The 12,448-nt window shown below is 44.3% G+C and overlaps 1 pseudogene across 1 annotated transcript in view; it reads left to right on the plus strand.

The window, feature by feature from the left end:
* Positions 1-11,292, plus strand: part of LOC309400675 (dnaJ homolog subfamily C member 3-like) — a 63,042-nt pseudogene extending 51,750 nt beyond the window's left edge. Inside the window, exons 9-12 of the transcript XR_014176871.1 lie at positions 2,500-2,620; positions 6,662-6,794; positions 8,902-9,050; positions 10,462-11,292. The product of XR_014176871.1 is annotated as a dnaJ homolog subfamily C member 3-like (transcript). The remainder of the gene's footprint in view (positions 1-2,499; positions 2,621-6,661; positions 6,795-8,901; positions 9,051-10,461) is intronic.
* The last annotated feature ends 1,156 nt before the right edge of the window (positions 11,293-12,448 follow it).

Consider the following 12,448-nt stretch of genomic DNA (forward strand, 5'->3'; position numbering starts at 1 on the left):
AGGTTGCACTACTTGAAAATTCCAGTCTGGATATCAACTATTGAAGCCTTTTCATACTCAATAATATATAAAAGGGAAGAAACAGTTAGATATGCTGAATTATTGAATACAGAGGGTGAACTCAAATCCATACAAGAATTGAAACAGGAAGGTATTGAACTCAATTGGTACTCATATGTGCAAATACATTCTAGATACAATGAAGATCGAAAAAATGAGGGCTTTTATGATAAAATGACTGAATTAGATAAAATCTTAACAGGTAACGATGAAAAAGTAATTCAAAAATTTTATGCCTATTTATTAGAGGTGAAATTATATGAAGAACAAGTTAAAGGAACTATGTTAGCTTGGGGAAAAAACTTTGGACATGGGATTGATTTAGAAAAATGGCAAAAATTGTGGACTCAAAACTATAAAATGACAATGTCAACTGCATATAAAGAGAATTTGTATAAGATGTTTTATAGGTGGCACTTATCCCCATCGAGAATAGCAAGAATGTCTAAGAATAAATCCGAAAAATGCTGGAAATGTCAACATACGCCGGGCACATTCTACCACATGTGGTGGACTTGTTCTGAAGCTAAAAGATACTAGACTAAAATACACATGTGGTTGGAGAAAATGATACATAAACATATAGACTTAAAACCAGAACTCTTTTTATTGGGAATAATACCAGAAATATACAACAAGGACTTGAAATATTTGATTATAAATGTGTTAACAGCTGCTAGAATTGTATTTGCCAAAAACTGGAAAAATGAGAAATTACCAACAGAGGAAGAAATTATTCGGAAAATAATGGACTGTGCTGAAATGAGTAAACTTACATTTGAAATTAGAGAACTAGAGGATGAGCAATTTTATAAATTATGGGATTTGTTTTATCAATGGCTGGATAAAAAAACCTGGAAATGAAACTTTTTTTTTCTCTTTATCTTATCTTATATGTAATAATAATAGAAAGCTATATTTAATGTTGTGAAAGTTTTTTTTTCTTTTTTTATATGTTAATTTTTTATTATGAAATAGATTACTTACTTATACGATATATGAAGAATAATAATGTACTTAATGCATAAGAGTGAGATGATTTAAATTGTTAGGTATAATTGTAGGTGGTGACTATTTTATAATATAAAATGGAATAATGATGTAATGAACAATGGATATATATATATAAATTGAAACACTTAATGACTACATGGATTGATAATTAATAATGGAAAATTATATTTGGAGTTATGGATGATTGAAAATTTTATGGTTAACTGAAAGTAGAAATGTGTAATATGAATTAATGGGAATCTTTTGACTTAATCCTTATTCTTATTTCTTAGAGATTGGTGATATGATAATTTTATAAAGACTTATTGTTACCTAGTAGATAATTATGGATGTAAGGAAATAAGGGCTGTCACAAATGAAAGAATACTAATGGTAATTTGAACAAACAATGCTCAGTGAAATATTTAATTATGTTTAATGGATAACCAGTGACTTTATTCTTAATTGTAAAAACCGCTGAACAAAAACTTGTAACCAAACGACATGCTTGATGAAATTGTTTTTCTTTTTTTTTCTCCTTGCTCTTGTTCTGTATGTGTTGTTTTGTCCTTTTTAAAGAAAAATAAATAAAAAAAATTTTTTTAAAAAAAGATGCACTTTTTTGTCTCCCAAAAGTGGGTGGAAATGTCTGTGCGTCATATGGAGCATATACTGCTGAAGCCCCACCCACCGGCCTCTGCGCAACCCATTTTCGGTCTCCACGCATCCCATTTTTGGCCTCTGTGCGCCCCGTTTTTGGCCTCCATGCAGGACTTTTGTGGAGGCCAAAAATGGGCCGTACAGAGGCCAAAAATGGGGCACACAGAGGCCAAAAATGGCTTGCACGGATGCCGAAAACGGGATGCATGGAGGCTGAAAACAGAATGCACGGAGGGGGGAAATTGGGCACGCAGAAGCCGAAAACGGGTGTGCTTCTTATGGTCAGGTACATCTTATGGAGCAACAAATACGGTAAATAGAATTAACCTGACGGTGTGTTATTAGAACCCCATAGTGAGATGACGGGGTAGATTGGAACAAATGACTAGGTCCAGGAAGGGATGTGTAAATGTGTTAATCAACAAAAGATCACCACACTTGTACCTCCTGTTAAATTGATATTTACTGACAAAAGAAATGAAGGGAGACTAATATAGATCTATTTCAAGCTACTTAGCTCTCGTTCAGCTAGACATACCCTTCTGGGATTCGAACCTGGGCTAAACACTAGCCTGCAATGGATCTGTACTAGTCTCCCTTTATTTCTTTATTCGTTAAAATATAAATGCAACACACACAAAAATAGTTTGTCGCAAAAGCGACTGCCTGCGAAGGCTCCTGGGCTGGGGCCAAAAGGCGAAAGCAGAAGCTGTATGCTCCGTTCTATATTTGGGTAGACCAGGTTGCCCTGATTTAAAAAAAAAACCACTTTACTCCCTGTTGCAGAGCAAACGGACTGCTGAAGCAATAGATCTCTGCAGCGAAGCCCATCAGCTTGATCCCAGAAATATCTTCATCCTGCGTGACTGAGCAGAGGCCTTCAACCTTAACGAAGAATTTGAGAAAGGTCAGTATCCGAGAAAGCTCATGGCCGCTACAGTGGGAGCCTCATCCGATTCATTTCTTCCTCCTTCCATCCCGGGGTTAATGACTTCACTTATTTTTTCCTTCCGTTCAGCCGTGTTTTATTCTCAGAAACTGCCTACACCAGGTGTGTCAAACTCAATTTCATTAAGGGCCATATTAGGGTTGTGTTTGACCTCGGAGGGCCGGGGGGGGGGGCATGCCTGGGGGTGGGGGCGTAGGCATGGTCGGGGGTGATGGTGGGCATGACACGGGACTTGTGTCAGGGGCGGCACCTGTGGTGGCCAAGTGCTAAGGCAGGACTTCCCTGAGACCAACCATATCTCATTATTATTTATTTATTATTATTTATTTATTTATTCACATTTCTAAACCGCCCCCTCTCCCAAAAAGGGACTCGGGGCGGTGTACAGTCCACAATAAATCACAGATAAAATAGAAATATAAATAGGGCTATAAATATATGTATGTATGTGGAGGAGGTTAAAATTAAGAGTCCTGTACAGAGGCTAAAAGCCCTAAAAACAATTAAAACTAAAACATTACCCTTAAAATAACCAGATGGGAATATACTACCAGGAGTTCATAGATGTAACATTTATAATCATGCCAGGCCAGCTAGTCGGAACAGGTGAGTCTTCAATTTTTGACGGAAGGAGCGGAAGTCCGAGGTGGTTCTAATGTCGGGGGGGAGGTCATTCCATTATAATCTTCCTTCCTTCTCTTCTTTTTCCTTCCCTCTTCATTCTTCTTTCTTCTTCTCTTCTTTCCTTCTTTTTCCTTCCTTGCTCTCTTCCCATCTTCCCATCTTTTTCTTTGTCTTTCCTCTTTCCCTTTCTCCTTTCCTACCACTTCTTGCATGCTCCAATGGAAAACAGGAAACATTTCTCCTTTTGTTTTGTTTTTAGCTTCTTTTGATAGTCATTGCCAGCGAATATGTGTCCGGGGGTGGGGGGGGGTGGGGTGTTGACCTCCACCTGCAGCCCATTTTGGCTGGCAGAGTACTGCAGGAGGCTGTCCAGGCTAAAAACGGACCAGGGAGGGGTGTGTGCCCCATTTTTGCTAGCAGAGACACCGCAGGCCAGTCCTTTGCTATTTCCAGGCTGGCCGCGCAGGCCACATCTAAGGCTGGATCCGGCCCACAGGCCTTGAGTTGACACCCCTGGCCTAGATGAGTCCCTGCTGTTTTCTTGGCAAGGATTTCCCCGAAGTGATGCCCCACAGTCTCCTTCTTCCTTCCTTGGAGTGTACAATTAGTCCAAGGTCACCCAACTGGCTTCGTGCCTTAAGCAGGACTAGAACTCCCAGTTCCTAGCCTGCTGTCTTAACCGCTACGCCAAACTGGTTTTCTGGCCTTTTACATTTACGTTTCTTGGCAAACGTTCTCGTCCCAATCAGACCACTTTCTGATCGCAAAATACAGAAGCCACACGAAGCAAGCCCGCTTGTTCATTTCCAGCCCGCCTAAAAATCTCATCCACAGGCAATAAAATGCGATTCCAAACACCTCAAACCTGGGAGTATTTTTTTTTAAAACCCAACACTTCATTATCAGCAGGGAGAAAAATGGAACCAAACACAGAACAATTCCCCAAATGGAATCTCAAGATCATGTGAAGTGTTAATACCACTTTATAGTACCCTGGTAAGGCCACACTTGGAATATTGCATCCAGTTTTGGTCGCCATGATATAAAAAAGATGTTGAGACTCAAGAAAACAGGGCAGAGAAGAACAATAAAGATGTTTAGGGGACTGGAGGCTGAAATGTATAAAGAACGGTTGCTGGAACTGGGTATGTGTAGTCTCATGAAAAGAAGAACTAGGGGTGACATAATAGCAGTGTTCCAATATCTCAGGGGCTGCCACAAAGAAGAGGGAGTCAAGCTATTCTCCAAAGCACCTGAGGGTAGGACAAGAAGCAATGGGTGGAAAATAATCAAGGAGAAAAGCAACTTAGAACTGTGGAGAAACTTCCTGACAGTTAGAACAATCGATCAGTGGAACAGCTTGCCTCCAGAAGTTGTGAATGCCCCAACACTGGAAGTCTTTAAAAAGATGTTGGATAGCCATTTGTCTGAAACGGTATAGGGTTTCCTGCCTAGGCAGGGGGTTGGACTAGAAGACCTCCAAGGTCCCTTCCAACTCTGTTATTCTATTCTATTCTTCTGTTATATTGTGCTACAATTGTACACCTAATTCTACTTCAGACATTTTTAAATGTAGTTAGGTAGTTAACACTGTGTCTAAAGAGACTCTAGAAAGAGTGCAGAGAAGAGCAAGAGAGATGATTAGGGGACTGGAGACTAAAACATATGAAGAACGGTTGCAGTAACTGGGTATGTCTAGTTTGATGAAAAGAAGGACTAGGGGAGACATGATAGCAGTCTTCCAATATCTCGGGTTGCCACAAAGAAGAGGGAGTCCAGCTATTCTCCAAAGCACCTGAGGGTAGAACAAGAAGCAATAGGTGGAAACGAATCAAGGAGAGAAGCAACATAGAACTGAGGAGAAACTTCTTGACAGTTAGAGCAATTAATCAGTGGAACAGCTTGCCTCCAGAAGTTGTGAATGCCCCAACACTGAAAGTCTTTAAGAAGATGTTGGATAGCCATTTGTCTGAAATGGTATAGGGCAGCGATGGCGAACCTTTTTTGGCTCGCGTGCCACAAATGGGGGGAGCGCAGGGGGGTGCTGCACCCATAATGCAATGCGCGACACCCCCCCCAGTGCGCCCCCCAGTGCGCATGCGCGCACAACGAGCGACACCCCCATTTTTACATGCTTTTTTCACCTCACTGATGTCTGACTCTGAAGGCAGCTGATAACTGGCAAATGGCTCTGGCCCCCTCTCTTCCTCTGACACAGAGCCCTCATCAGAGTCTTCCCCAGCCTCTAGGACTAGCCCATGTTCCTCCCCAACCTCCTCGCTATCCGAATCTGCTGCCAGTTCTGCTGCCCACTGGCGGCCCACAACATTTATTTTATCCAGTTTAATGGAAATATGCACCTAGGGCGAAAAATGGCTTTTAAAAAGGTGAACTCCGCTGGCCAGCGCGCGCATGTGCGCTGGCCAACTGACAGGGCAGCGCCTCACGTGCCCTGACAAATGGCTCCGCGTGCCACTTGTGGCACGCGTGCCATAGGTTCGCCATCACTGGTATAGGGTTTCCTGCCTAGGCAGGGGGTTGGACGAGAAGAACCCAAGGGTCCCTTCCAACTCTGCTATTGTATTATATGTTGTAAATATGAGTCCTGCCCCTGCCTATTTTTGGAGAATAGCTAATAGCCTGCAGAGTATCAGCTAGTTGTAGATGGAGGGTGCATATTTCCATTAAACTGGATAAAATAAATGTTGTGGGCCACCAGTGGGCAGCAGAACTGGCAGCAGATTCGGATAGCGAGGAGGTTGGGGAGGAACTTGGGCTAGTCCTAGAGGCTGGGGAAGACTCTGATGAGGGCTCTGTGTCAGAGGAAGAGAGGGGGCCAGAGCCATTTGCCAGTTATCAGCTGCCTTCAGAGTCAGACATCAGTGAGGCAGAAGAACAGCTGGAGCCTGTTCCCAGTGTGCGCATGTGCAGAGTTGCCAGATGAAGGGAACAGCTGAGGAACAGGAGTCGACTTGGGAGTTAGGCCACAGGTGGACGATGAATGGCCCCTCCCAGAGGGAATAAAAGAGGAGCAAAAGGGGAGTGGAGTTTGCAGAGACAATTAGTTTGCTTAATTGGTTAGTGACTCTCTGAGACTCCTTGCCACGTTTTGCAGATATCGTCCTGACAGCTCTCCAAACCAGAGAAGGTCCGTGACTGTAAATCCTCCCTTGAAAGACTTTGCTGGGTGTGAATGAGCAGAATTCACTGTAAATTAATAAAAGGGGTTTTTGCCGGGACAAGAAGTTTGTTTCATGCTCTTGGGAAGTCTTGGTCAGAACAATAAAAGTCTTTGACCGAAGAGTCAAAGCTGGCAGGGGAGGAAGCTTCCACATTGAAAGAATTAAAACTAGCTTTCTTTTTTAAAATCTCCAGCGATTGGAGATTATCAAGAAGCGAAAGAATTTGATGCTGAAAATGAGGAATTAAAAGACGGGCTCGAGAGGGCGCAGAAACTGCTGAAACAGTCCAAGAAGAGGAACTATTACAAAATTCTCGGAATTCAGAGGTAAGCAGGTTCATCTCTGGTATCCGGCGTCTTTCACAATCCAGGATTAAAACTGCTGAGAGGAATTCCCCTGTAATAGAACATTAAAAGCTGCACTGTAATATAACCATGAAGGTTGAAGTCCTGGTTTAATGATTTTGGGAAGCCAGAAAAGCTGCTGCACTTTTGTCACCTCAAAGTTTCTTTCTACAAGGGAAAAAATAATAATCTCTTGACATTAACAAGGCTATCTGGCCTGAACGAACAGCACATTCAGCCAAGCCATAATTGGTAGGTTCAAGGTAAAAAGATAAAGCTTCCCCTCGCACATATGTGCTAGTCATCCCCGACTCTAAGGGGTGCTCATCTCCGTTTCAAAGCCGAAGAGCCAGCACTGTCTGAAGACGTCTCCGTGGTCATGTGGCCAGCATGACTAAATGCCAAAGGTGCATGGAACACTGTTACCTTCCTACCAAAGGTGGTTCCTATTTTTCTACTTGCATTTTTACGTGCTTTCAAACTGCTAGGTTGGCAGAAGCCGGGAAAAGTAATGGGAGCTCACTCCGTTCCGCGGCGCTAGGGATTCGAACTGCTGACCTTTCTGATTGCGTCTTAGCCACTGAGCCACCGCGTCCCACTTTGTAGGTTCAAACATAGACCCAAAGAAATGGACCACATTATGATTTAGAATTGTGGAGTCCCGTGAGAACTTCTCAAATACTTCTGAACTAAAAGTAAAGATTTCCCCTGTCCAGTTGTGTTAGAATTTAAGGGGCGGTGCTCATCTCTGTTTCTTAGCCGAGAGAGCCAGCATTGTCTGAAGACACTTCTGTGGTCATGTGGTAGCATGAATATACGCCGACATGCATAGAACTTCCCACCGAAGTGGTACCTATTTATCTACTTGCATTTGCTGCTTTCGAACTGCTAAGTGGGCAGGAGCTCAACCCATCGCGTGGCACTCGGGTCTTGAACCTTGGCTGTCAGCTTTTTACAAGTTCAGCATCTTTAGCCACTGATCCATTGCACCTGCCTCCACTGCTGAACTGCAATTCCCCAAATCCTCTATTTGTGACCCTGCTGGCTGCTGGGAATTGTAGATCACAACTTCTGGAAGCACCCTAAATTCCCCATCTTGGATTATCTTTATATATTAAGTGAGAAGGGGGGGAAATAACACCGCCTGGGTTCTACACTCATTATGGCAATGTTCTTAAAAATAATAGTACCTATGTGTATGGATATAAATCTCCAATAATTATAGCATTGTGGACATACTATTGACAAAAGGAGTAATTTCGGTTGCTGCTTTTTATTGTACCTCCTGCAATCTGCCATTCTCCCTGCCCTTCATATTCATGTGGTGGCCCAGACTCAGACGATGAGGAGGTTAGGGAGGAACTTGGCCCAGTTCTGGAGTGTGGGGAAGGCTCTGATGGATGCTCTGTGTCCGATGCAGAGATAGAGCCAGGGCCCTCCAACATTTCCCAGCCACCTGAGAGGCAGGCTGCCTTTGGAGGCTGATATGAGTGAGGAGGAAGAACAGTTGGGGCCTGTTCCAGATGCACTTATGCGCAGAGCAGTTAGAAGAGGTGAACAACGGAGGACAAGGAGTCGACTTGAGAAGCAAAGCACATGTAGACACTGAATGGCCCCTCCCTGGCTGGGGAATAAATAGAAGGAATGGGGAGTGATTATCGCAGGAGACAACAGTTCGTATTTCTGAAGATCTTGCTCATGTTGTTTCGTGCCACAAAGTCTGCTTGCCAGAACTTAATTTTATAGTTTTCATCTGGGAGCTCACAGCCTTCTTGCAGTTATCGCAAGGAACAGATAAGGTCTGTCACTGCAGTTAACTCCTTGAAGGACTATTGCCTGGACATTTTGGTGGGTGAAGGCAATTAATTCACAAGAGGTAAATAAAGAGGGGTTTTTGGTGACCAGGAGTCTCTTTCTTGCTTCTGCTAAGGCTGGGTCAGAACAATTCCCACCAGCAGAAAAATGACAAATTGAGCTTCCCTTGGGTATTAGTCATAACATGGAGCTAATTTTTGGCCCCCAAGAGATGATGCTTCAGATCGTCCTATCCTAAACAGGCCTCTTTCTCCTGCCCCACTCCCCTCCCCAGGAACGCCAACAAGCAGGAGATCATCAAAGCATACCGAAAACTGGCTCAGCAGTGGCACCCCGACAATTTCCAGTCGGAAGATGAGAAAAAGGAAGCCAAGAAAAAATTCATTGATATTGCAGCCGCTAAAGAGGTCCTGACAGATCCAGGTAACATGCATGAGCTTATCGGTTCTGACAGGTTCTGGAAAACCGGTAGTGGAAATTTTGAGTAGTTCAGAGAACGGGCAAATACCACCTCCGGCTGGCCCCAGAGTGGGGTGAGAATGGAGATTTTGCAATATCCTTCCCCCAGGAGTGGGGAGGGATGGGGATTTTGCAGTATCCTCCCCCTGCCACACCTACCAAGCAACGCCCACAGAACCGGTAGGCATGGGCAGGGGGCATGGCCAGCCCGACATCTCTCATGTCGGGGGCGCCTGTGGCAGCCCGAGCGCTCTGCCAGCGAAAACGAGCTCCCGAGCTCTGTTTTTGTCGGCGCCAGCCTCCTGCTACTCTCTGCCAGCAAAAATGGAGCTCGGGAGGGCCGCACACAGCTCTCCTGAACTCCATTTTCACTGGTAGAGGCCCACAGGCCAGTCCTTCGCTGTTTCTTGGGTGGCCCGGTGGGCTAGATCTAAGCACCCCCACGGGTCAGATTTGTCCCATGGCCCTTGAGTTTGACATCCCTGATGTAGCCTTACAACAAAGTAGAATCTGCTCGGATTTCCTGTCTGGTTTTCCTGTGACAGCTGACGATAACAAACTAAGACCATCTCCTGGCAACTGGTCTTCCCACTCACCCCTAACATCTTCTCAGTTGGTTGTTGTTGGGTGCTCCATCACTGGAGGTTTCTAAGGAGTGATGTTTTGTGGCTCGTCAGCGGAGCTGGTGGCAGACTCAGACAGTGAGGAGGTTGGGGAGGAACTTGGGCTAGTCCTGGAGTCTGGGGAAGGATCTGATGAGTTATCTGCCTTGTAGGCAGAGATGGGGCCAGGGCCGTCTGACAGTTTTCAGCTGCCTTCGGAGTCAGAGATAAGTGGGGCAGAAGAACAGCTGGAGCCTGTTCCTGATGTGCGCATGCGCAGAGCTGCCAGGAGAACGGAACAGTTAAGGAATAAGGGCCGACTCGGGAGTAAAGGCGTAGGTGGATGATGAAGAGCCCCTCCCATAGGGAATAAAGAGAAGCAAAGGGGACAATTAGTTCAATTCATTAGGGCGAAGATCTGTTCCTGACTTCTTGCCAAGTAATTGCTGCTACAGCGTGGCGTTTGGAAGATATCAGCCTGGCAACTCTCCAAGCCTCATAAAGGTCTGTGGTTGTGAAATCTCTTGAAAGGCTGTTGGCTGGGACTTTGCTGGAAAGGAATTCCCTTTCAGCTAAATAAAAGAAGTTTTATCGGGACGAGGAGTCTGCTTCACGATCTTGGGAAGCCTAGGTCAGAACACGATTAGACAACCACTTGTCTGAAATGGCGTAGGGTCTCCTGCTTGAGCAGGGTTGGGGAGTTGGACTAGAAGACCCCCAAGGTCCCTTTTTCAATTCTGTTATTCTCTTTTATTTCCCTCCCTGCCTTCCAGAAATGCGACAGAAATTCGACTCCGGCGAGGATCCTTTAGATCCGGAGAATCAGCAAGGAGGATCGGGACATCAGCACCAATGGGCATCCGAATTTAACCCCTTCGGCTCTGGGAACTTTCATTTTAAGTTTCATTTTAATTAATCTGCCTGAGGCCCCCCCAAAGACCAATGCAACACCTTGGCCAGCGAGTTGATGCACAAAGAGGACCGTAACAACTCCTAAGCAAATGGAACCGGGGGGGGGGGGGGGGGGGGAGGGAGGGAGGTTAGTTTCCTTAATTTATATATTCAAGTATCCCTTTTCAGATGACTGGAAGTTTTGCTCCTCGGGGTAGTAATCAGGACCACGAGGAAGTTGGCGAGCTATCACTTCTAAACTGCAATTCCTACGAAACAGTGACTGGGAAAAGGGGATAGACGATGCATGCAGAGCCTTAATCCCGTCAGTGAATCCCGCCTTTCTTAGGGATACATTCTAAGTTAGGTTGAGCTCCATCGTTGCAGTCCATCTAAGCATCTCGAAAGTTTTTTGCACCTGCAAGACCCAAGGAAACTCTGCCATTCCTACGATCCGCCGTCCTTTGCCACGGAAACCGTTCATTTTTAAATCCCAGCAAAGGGAAGGTTTGTTCTCTTTTTTTTTCTTTCCATTTTCTCTCTCTCTCTTTTTAAAAGGAAAGCATGCCATTTTGAGTTCACCTTCCCAAAGGAAAGCTTGGCCGGACACGTTTGACCTTTGAGGCCATGGGACGGTTTCCGTAACTGATGCTGATGGGAGAAAAAGCCAGCTGGCTCCTGCCAAGAATTGTGTTTTTGTGCCATCTCTCCGGTAGGGGAAGGAGTTGGGGGGGGGGGGGGAGAGATAAACTTTTTGGGGGCAAGGTCTATTTGACCTTGGAAGGAAAAACCCCTGTGTGAGACTGGAAAAAGGGAAGAAAAATAAGGTTGGTTTGGTTGCTTTGAGCCTTTCTGGATGGTATTCTTTATGGGTGGATGTTGGTTTTGCACATTTGACTGCTCCTTCTTCCAAATACTGGAGGAGGACACGAAGAACAGTATGGATTCGGAGACAAAAATTGATACCCTCCCCTCTGTCCCAGAATTTAATATTTTTCAGGCATAATCCGACGGATTCAATAAATCGAGCACTAGTGCTACAGTATACTTTAGTGGTGCCTTTTTCCCAAAACCTAAATGATCTATGGTTGGCCTCGTAACCTACGAAGAATAACTGTCGAGCTCTATGTTGTCCCTTCAGTCTTACTTGTGAGGGAATATGCACCCATGCCAGAGCTCCAAATGTGTGAAGATAGCTTAAATCAGGTTTTCTGCCATGCCAACGAGTGAATGGCAATTCACCAGTTGTTGTATTTACCACATTATTTAAAACATGGTTACTACACATCATAGCTTTACCCCACAGTGTTTCAGGAAATCCTGAATCAACTAACATACTTCGAGCCATGGCTTGTAATGTTTGCCCCCTTCGTTCTATAAACGAGTTATGTTGTGGCCTATAAGGAGCAGAACGTTTATGCTCAATACCAGCTGATCTCAACATTGTTTGAAATTTACAGTTTGTACACTCAGTTCCATTATCGGTTACAACAGTAATCACCTTAGATTTCATTTTTCTTTCAGCAAATCTTAGCCAATTAAAGAAATGTTGAAACGTTTCTGTCTTGTCTTTCAGTAAATAGCAGAAACCATATCTTGAATAATGATCCATGATACTCAAAACATAACAGGCACCTCCCAAACTGGGTTTCATAGGTCCAATTAGATCAGCAAAAACAACTTCCAGAGGTTCCTTTGTTTTAAAACCATTCCGTCTGTTTGCTGGAGTAACCTTGCTTTTCTCCTGACTACACACATTGCAATGTAAGTATTTACTGCAAGGTTTTAACTTTACTCCTTCTGACAATTTAACAGTTTGTTGCAGCATCTTGAAATTAATGTGCCCCATACACCTATGTAGTAAATGTA

Source organism: Natrix helvetica (assembly GCF_964273705.1).
Source record: "Natrix helvetica genome assembly, chromosome: W".
Classification (NCBI taxonomy): domain Eukaryota; kingdom Metazoa; phylum Chordata; class Lepidosauria; order Squamata; family Natricidae; genus Natrix; species Natrix helvetica.